Source organism: Poecilia latipinna, unplaced genomic scaffold, assembly GCF_001443285.1.
Source record: "Poecilia latipinna isolate Pla-1442-1.1 unplaced genomic scaffold, P_latipinna-1.0 Scaffold2784, whole genome shotgun sequence".
Classification (NCBI taxonomy): domain Eukaryota; kingdom Metazoa; phylum Chordata; class Actinopteri; order Cyprinodontiformes; family Poeciliidae; genus Poecilia; species Poecilia latipinna.
This window is the reverse complement of record NW_015115400.1, coordinates 1-7925: the sequence shown is the minus strand read 5'-3', so window position 1 is coordinate 7925 and position 7925 is coordinate 1. Positions and strand designations below refer to the sequence as shown.

Sequence of the window (7925 nt, the reverse complement as noted above, 5' to 3'; positions counted from 1 at the left end):
ATGCATTTAACCCTTTTACATTTCAATATGATCCACGTTTGGGCAAGAGGAATTGATCAAGAAACCACAAATTAAAAATATTTAAAATGATAAAAACAAATTTGGATAAACATTTTTTTTTAAATATTTTGAGCCAGATGTCAATATTAGCCCCTACCATTTCTTGCAGTGATGTTACAAAGTGAAGCTTTAGGGCAAAGATGGGTGTATAGAGAGTCAGAATGTGACAAAATGGGCATTCACTTTTGCAGCTGGTTTCATTTTTATAATTTTAAACACACAAATAAAATCTAAATTCAAGTTTCTCCTCTTCCACTTCTGACTATGAGAAAGAAATATAGCTTCTATTTTATAACCACTTGTTTTTGAGTTTGTTTAAACATTTCTGGTTTCTAATGAGAACACCCAATCTTTAAAGAATGCATAGTGAATTAAATACATTCTACACTGAATGCGTTATTTAGTGTTTTAGATCTTCCTCACAGTCACAAAAGTAAAAGAGACACAAAACAGACAACAACAAAAAATCTAAGTGTGACAGAAATAGTGAAAAAGGGACAAAATACAACTATAGCAGGTAAAAAAAAAAAAAAAAAAGAAAGGAAAACAGAAATTCTATCTGAATAGTTTACATCAGTTTTAGTTGTGGAAGCATCTTTTATAGGAACTGGGGTGGAGGACTGGGGGCGTTTCGCGTAGTTGTGCCCAGACACAGCCCGAGTTAAAATCCGCCCATGCCAACACTTAGTGGTCAACTAATCCGAAGAGAAGGACTTTTTTTTTTTTTTTTTTCATCTGAGCTAAATCATCTTTGGCAACTTCATGATACAGCCGAAGAGTGTAGTATAACTTTAAAAGGTAATCCATACAGTCCTGAATGACACGTGTGAAGACTGGGCACACAAAGAGTCACTGTATGCCCGTCGGTACCGCGACGTCAGCGTCTCCGTCTCTGAGCCGAGCTGGTCGGGGCCAGCAGCAACGTCACTGCCTGACAGCGGCATCAGAGCAGCGCGGACGGCTTCCAGAGCAGGAGCAGCGCAGCAGCGCCGAGCTTAGCGGAAGAGGACAGCGGCGGGACACGTTGTCTGGACGGCAGCTCGCCTCAGGTAAAGCCTCTCTCTGTACTTGGAAAACGCTTTTTATTCATTTCAGGGCGCGCTTGCCGCTTTTTCTTCTTGTCGGCTGGCAACATGGAGTGGCGTGGGTACCAAACGTGGCGAGTGCCCAGTGACTAGCAAAGCTTTCCCCGCATTGTCGCTGTTGTGCTGTAGCCATAAACTACGTTGCTATGGTACCTAAAGGCAACATCCCACCTGCTGCTGCCGCGACCATAGCGTTTCTCCCCTCTTGTAAAGGTGTTAAACTGAAACAAAGCGCATTTCACCTAATTAAGCTGCTGTGAAGGAAACGCGAGTGCGCAAGTTTTGAGGTTTCTGTTACCTAAACACTTCCAGCTTTTGGTCTGTATACATTTTTTCTTGGAAAAAGTTCTTTGGGTGGGTTTACAGCGCTTGGTGGAAGTACCCTGTTAACTTCTCACCTTGAGTCGCGTTAGAACGAAAAACTTTTTATGCATGTTGTTGGGCTTTTATATGATAAACCAGCAAAATTGCAAAGTGGCGACAAGGATTTTCAACATATTTTGCAAGTTAAAAATATGTGGCGTGCTATTATTTTTATTTAGCCCCCTTTACTCTGATACCCCAAATGAAAGAAAATGCAGATTTTCTTGTATTTAGCTAAACTAATAAAAACAAATACTCCCCACAGCATGATGCTGCCACCACAGTAAGGATTTTGTATTAAAAGTGAAATGCAATGATGACAGTCATGCATAAGGTGTTGCATGTTGCCCAAATGTCAATCAAAGCAACTGTCATATGACTGGACTGCCTTAAGTGTGATTATGCACTACTTTGTGTTGACCTATTGCATAAAATCTTAATTTCATACTTTGAAGTTGGTTGGTTTTACATGAAAAACATGTAATGTAATGTTGAAGGAGTACGGTTGTTGTATAGTAATATCTACAGGCTTACAGTTAGATATACATGTGGACAAAAGCAGCTGTTTTCCCTGTCAACATGTAGCGCTCGTGCTTGCCATACAGACTCTAACTGCTCTCTTTTTATCTCCTTAGAGCCTAAGTAAAAACCCCACATCTCAAGATTCAAGCACACCAAAGATGATGATTACCAGCGTAGCGCCCCTCAGAAGTACTTCACTGGCTGCGGACACAGAGAGCAGATGTTTGCATTGAAGGTGCCAAGTACATACCCTCTTCTTTTTGTTGTTGTTGTTGCTATTCTGTGTGCTCTTTGCCTCAGATTGATTCTGTCGTAAGACATCATTGCACGACAACGCCAGGGCCCGCGATACAAAGAAATTCCATTATCCCTATCTCTCGGCTGCTGTGACGGAGGAGGAAATCACCAGGCTATTCTGTCGTGAGGCCAGGAAGGAGGAAGAATTATGAGTCAGAATGAAGGAGAGGGAAAAGGAAAAAAAAAAAACGTCACTCTTCAAATCCGCCTGTAAACTTCGTAGACGGGCGGACTCTCGTGCTTATTTTGAGAGCAGCACCAGATGCCGTGTTGGCTTCCAAAAGTATTGGACTAAAAGGAGACCTGGCATCTTTTTTTTGTTTTTGTTTTTTTTTGTGCTCTACCAATTATTGGTAAAATACTCCAAACCTTTTAATTAAACAACGTTATGTCTGTATGAATTTCAAGGATTAGAGTTAAAAGTGCTGTGAGAGTGTCAGAAGTGCAGAAGAGGGTTGCATCCAAGCAAAAGCTCGGCTCATTGTGCTTTAGTTTACACACCTCCTTATCTCGATTGTCAAGAGGGAGGATTCTGTTCGACAGTAACTTACCCCGAGCAATAGAGATAGTGGTGGGAAAAAGGAGGGGTGGGTGGAGTGAGAAGAACAGTGAACGACTGTGAGGGAGCGAGCGTGCTTAACCCAGCCTTTGAGTGACTCTTGTATCCAAGGACGGAGGTAGCAACGCATCCGAACGCCACTCTTCGCCCACGGACTGCTGTGAAGAAATGAGGCGGACGATGAGCGGGGACTCGGTGGCGCTCTTGTAGACTCAACAACCTGCCTGGCCCTGTTTCACAGAGTCCCCCTCCTCTCCTCCTCGTCTTCCTCCTCCCCCCTGGGGTCTGATGCATCTGTCTGATGTGCCGGGGATGATGACTGAGCAAATCATGACAGCAGCCAGAGTGAAGGATCCACTCTTGTGAATAGAAATTTGTCCTCTTCTTTTGATATTTTTATGTTGTCTTTTTTTTTTTCCTACCCAAACAAGAAGACAGTGTTCCTTGTTTTTTGTTGGGGTTTTTTTTCCCCTTGTTGGTGTCATTGCACCCACAATTTGTTGTATGTTATTGGCAGACGAGCGCGCTTGGAGAGGAGGTAGTAACAGGTGCAGCGTGCCAAGGTGAATTTGGAGGTGTGGAAGAGAGCTGAAAGATCATGGGGAAATCAAACAGCAAGCTCAAGCCAGAAGTGGTGGAGGAGTTGACAAGAAAAACCTACTGTGAGTACCCGAAGCTTCTTCTTCGTTAACTTCAAACAGCCTGAAGGAAGTTCTCTGAACTTTAGAAAGATTAAAAGGAATGACTAAACATGCGCAATGAAAAAAGAAAAGCTATTGATTTTAGTGGTGCGGTCTTCTAACGATGTTTTCCACCCACCGTGTGCCACCCAGGCTGCACAATGACCAGCCCTGCCCTGACTTAGCACTTTTTAACGGTGATTATCGATGAACCAGAGCTGCGTCTAAATGTCAGCTCTCCATCTGATTTACATTTAATTGTAATTTGTTAAAGGCTGAGTCGAGAAGCAATATTCTGCAGCTTTGGGGGAGAAAATGTGGAGGATCTGAACTATTTTCTTAATTTGGAGGCCAAATTCTGATTACTCATTTTGTGAAATTCTGACCTGCCTATGCTGATTTAAAAGAAAAAAAATCCAATTTCTTTTTATTAACTTTAAGTAATGACAAAATGCTTTAGTGTACTTTCTGAGTAAAGCGGTCCAAAACCTAACAAAGTTATAGAGGAATCACTTTCTGTGTGACTGAAGGATCAAAAAATACATTGAGAAAAATGATGGGAAATAAACAATGTCAACAATAATCATAAAAGTTTGAAATTTAGTTGGAGAATACATTTTTAGCCTTTTTGCAAGATGGAGAAGAGACTGCAAACAGTAATTTGGATTTGATTTGCATTATTTTCTGGTTGTACTCAAACTTCACTTTTAAATAGTCCTGTAAATGTGATTTGTAAGTTAATTTATTGCTAGTTAAGAAAGTGCCACTATTAATATTATAAGCTAAATTTAATCATAATTGTTTAGAATTAATTTCGTAAGGAAATATTACTATTTTTTCTACTTGTTACGTATTATTTTTTAAACTTTGTATTGAAACAGATACTATCTCAAAAAACAGACTTAATTTGAAATGGTTTGATGATAATTATCAAAACAGACGATAATGCCCATATTGCTCTCCAGTTTATGTAACAGGGATCACTTCAAACGAAACCCAGCTAAAAAAATATAGCAGACTTTTTGGTATAAAGATTTTAGGCTTTGTTTGGTGCATTTTATTAGCAATAAGAATGTTTAATGCACTAACCTAAATCCAACTTTGAGTTTTCGATAAGATCTCTTTCTATTCCAACAGAAAATCATGTACATCATTTACAGTATTTTATTTATTTATTTATTTATTTTTTACTTCTTTTCAGATTAAATTGTACACAATATTTCTGTCAGCTTTAGCATCTCGGTTACTGAAATTGTCCTCTGGTGCATCAAGGGAAGTTAAGAGTCCCTTCATCTGGCCAAATGTGTTCTTGGCTTACAGAGTTTGAATGCATTATAGCTGAGATATACATTGCCATATTGCACAAACTGGAACTGTGGTGATCATTTGACATGATGTGCTGCTCTTTAGTCCAGCATACTCTATGGCAGATTAAATTGGCTCTATAGAATATTTATTTTAAACATTTTACCCTGTTTTATGCCTTCTCTGACATTACCTTTACAAACCTCACTGATACTGAACATCTTCAGGGATTCATTCATTCTGTTTTGTGATCGGTATCAAAGAAAGATTTATAATTTCTAAAGCACAATTTTTTTTTTTTTCCTGGCCGAACTTCATTCTTACAAACTGGAGCATCACTTCAACAGGGAGCTCGCATACAGGAAATGTCTAAAAATAGACTCTGCCCACTTGTTGATATCTATTTTCTTATTTTTTTTTTGTGTCCTCTCATTGTCTTTAAATCAAAACCCTGAGCAGAAATGAGAGTCATAATGACCAACAGGAGCGTTTTTCTCCGGAGACTATATTTGAATCGTTTGCGTGTTATTTTCAGAGCACAAGATTATTATTGTTTGAGTGGTACAAGCGTGCAGGTGTGGGTGGGAGTTGACTTCCATTGGCTGCTTAATGACACTGTTATTTGTGTGGATGGTGTCTCCGCAGCAGAAGCAAGGAGGGCTGTTGTCGCAGGAAATTGCTGTGCAGAAAGATTAGGCATCACGCTGGGCTGGACCGCTCGCTGCCGTCCTGCGCTCCTTGTCTTTCCCTTTCTCTCTTACCCTTTCACCCTGCCTCTCTCTTTCACTTTACCCCCTAATTGCCCTCTTTGAGTGGGGAATGGAATAGTGTAATTAGGATCTTATCTGGTTAGCATCGCTGAGAGGGGCACCAAGCTCTCTCTCCCACTGTGATCACTCCCCCCCCGTTCTGTTGCTTGCATTCAGACTCTATCATTTCTGCTTTCTTTCATCCTATTGCATCTTTCTCCTGCCCTCCCACGAGGAGCCTCGTCTGCCATCTTATTCAGTGCTTTCTTTTAGTTCTTGACAGATTGGGGACTTAAATTTCTCTGTGCTAAGGTCTCTTTTTAGTTGACTGGTATAAAAAGCTGCACATTTTCCCAGCAAGTAATGTCCCATGTTTTAACAGGCAACAAAAAAAAAAAAGCAAAGCATGTTTATTTCTAAAGAATCTATGCACAGTACATGTCTTTCCTCTGTTTTGTTGTGACATTATCTATTGTTTTAAAGCTTCACTTGTAGTATTGCAATTATTTTTACTTTGTAGTTAAAGGCAGCATTAAGCTGTACAGATTGTGGATAAAAGTCTATAGTTTTCCTGTTTTTTGCACACAAAAAAATTCTGGGTCTCACCTGCTGTTTCCAAAGAGCTTAATTCCAGACGGAGTTTTTATTTTTTTTATTTTTGCCTTAATAACCACTCTGGCATCACGTGGACAGAGCAGCAGTCCTGTTCAAATCTCTGCGGGATGTGGGGCAGAGCCATGTGATGGCACGACAGTTGAGTAAGTCCTGAGAGTTGATGGCTCTCATCGTTGACAGAGTAACAAGCAGGACGTGTTCTAGCAGACTCTGGCCGAACAGAGCCTGAGCTTGGTGAATGTGTGGGGAAAAAAACAAAAACAAAACATGATTTCTTGATATTAACACAAATTTCTAAAAAAAGAATGTGTAATAAAATTTTATTGCTTTTACTTAAATCAGAAAAGACAGTGTGTTTGAAAATGACATTACCAATAACATTTGATTATTATTTTGGTTTTGAAACACCCGCTCCCTGGTCAAATTTATTTGATACATCTGTTTAATTCTTTTGTCAAATGGTGGAAGAGTTCTTGGACTTATGGATTTTGCCTGTTCTCCTTCTGCACCTAGTACTCCGGTTTCTTCTTACAGTCCAAAAACATTTAATGAAATATAGTTTAACAGGTCTTTCTAAATTGTTCTTAGCTGTGAGAGGGTGGTTGTTTGTCCAGTGCAGGGCACTGGGCCACATGACCAATGGAGATGGGCACTACAGATATGCGGGTATAGATTATGTATGGGCTGATCTTTAATTGGTTTTTAATGCAACTCGTAAATGAGGCAATAACATGGACTCTCGATGAGGTGAAGTCAACTTACTTGAATACAAACAGAGCATCAGAGTGGGGAAGAGAGGTTCAGTAACTTTACTTGTGGTTTGATTGTTGGTCTTTGCGTTTTAGAAACTCATGACATGTGTAGATGAAAATGCCTTGTTGATGTCAAAGGTCAGAAAGGAGAAGCCGGTTTGGAATGATAGAAATACCTTAGTAGCTTAACCACTTGTTGTGCAACACAGAATAGCATTTCTGAATTCACATGTTGAGCCTTTCATGGATAGGCTGCAATGCTGTTGGCTAAGAACAGGAAATTGAGGCTAAAATTCACAATAGCTCACCACACCTGAACAACACATTGGAAACACATCACCTGGTTTGATGAGACTGGATTTTTAGCAGTGACTGAACCTGAATCTGGCAGAAAAGACATGGAAGGATGGCTGCTTGGCTGGTGATTGTGGTTTTGAACATATTTTCTTTGCATGTTTTTGTCACCACCTGCGTGAGCATCGCATTGCTGTCTGTGTCAATCCCTTTGTGACTAGGCCTGTCACGATAAACGATAAATCAATTAATCACACAATAAATTAAACCCATAGACCTCATTTCAGTTATCAGCTTTATCGTCTCTTCCTGCCTTTTTTCTTTCTCTTGATGACACTGAATGAAAAAAGGCTCATCTCCGGTGCTCTCCACTGACCCTCCCTTCCTCATTTCCTTAGTGTAATGTCCAGCTTACACTACACGAGTTGTCGGCCGACTGTCGGCCCATTTTCAAAACCTGAGAGACGACACATTAGCCGACAGGAATCCTAGGTATAATGGTTCGATCGGGTTCATAGTGCCCTGTGGTGTCCAGCCGCATGGGCACCACAGTGTGGTTAGTTCTAATTAGAACTAATTAGAAATTAGTTCTAATTTCTAATTTAAATTAGAAATTAGTTCTAATTTAAATTACAACTAATTTA

General features: G+C 40.0%; 1 long non-coding RNA gene across 2 annotated transcripts; it reads left to right on the top strand.

The window, feature by feature from the left end:
* Positions 1–794: 794 nt before the first annotated feature.
* Positions 795–3532, top strand: LOC106939141 (uncharacterized). Of its 2 annotated transcripts, none has more exons than XR_001422768.1 (3): positions 795–1109; positions 2144–2272; positions 3404–3532. It is a non-coding gene; the product is annotated as an uncharacterized LOC106939141 (long non-coding RNA). The 2 variants fall into 2 exon arrangements; XR_001422767.1 differs by having other exon boundaries at positions 819–1109; positions 2144–2265.
* The last annotated feature ends 4393 nt before the right edge of the window (positions 3533–7925 follow it).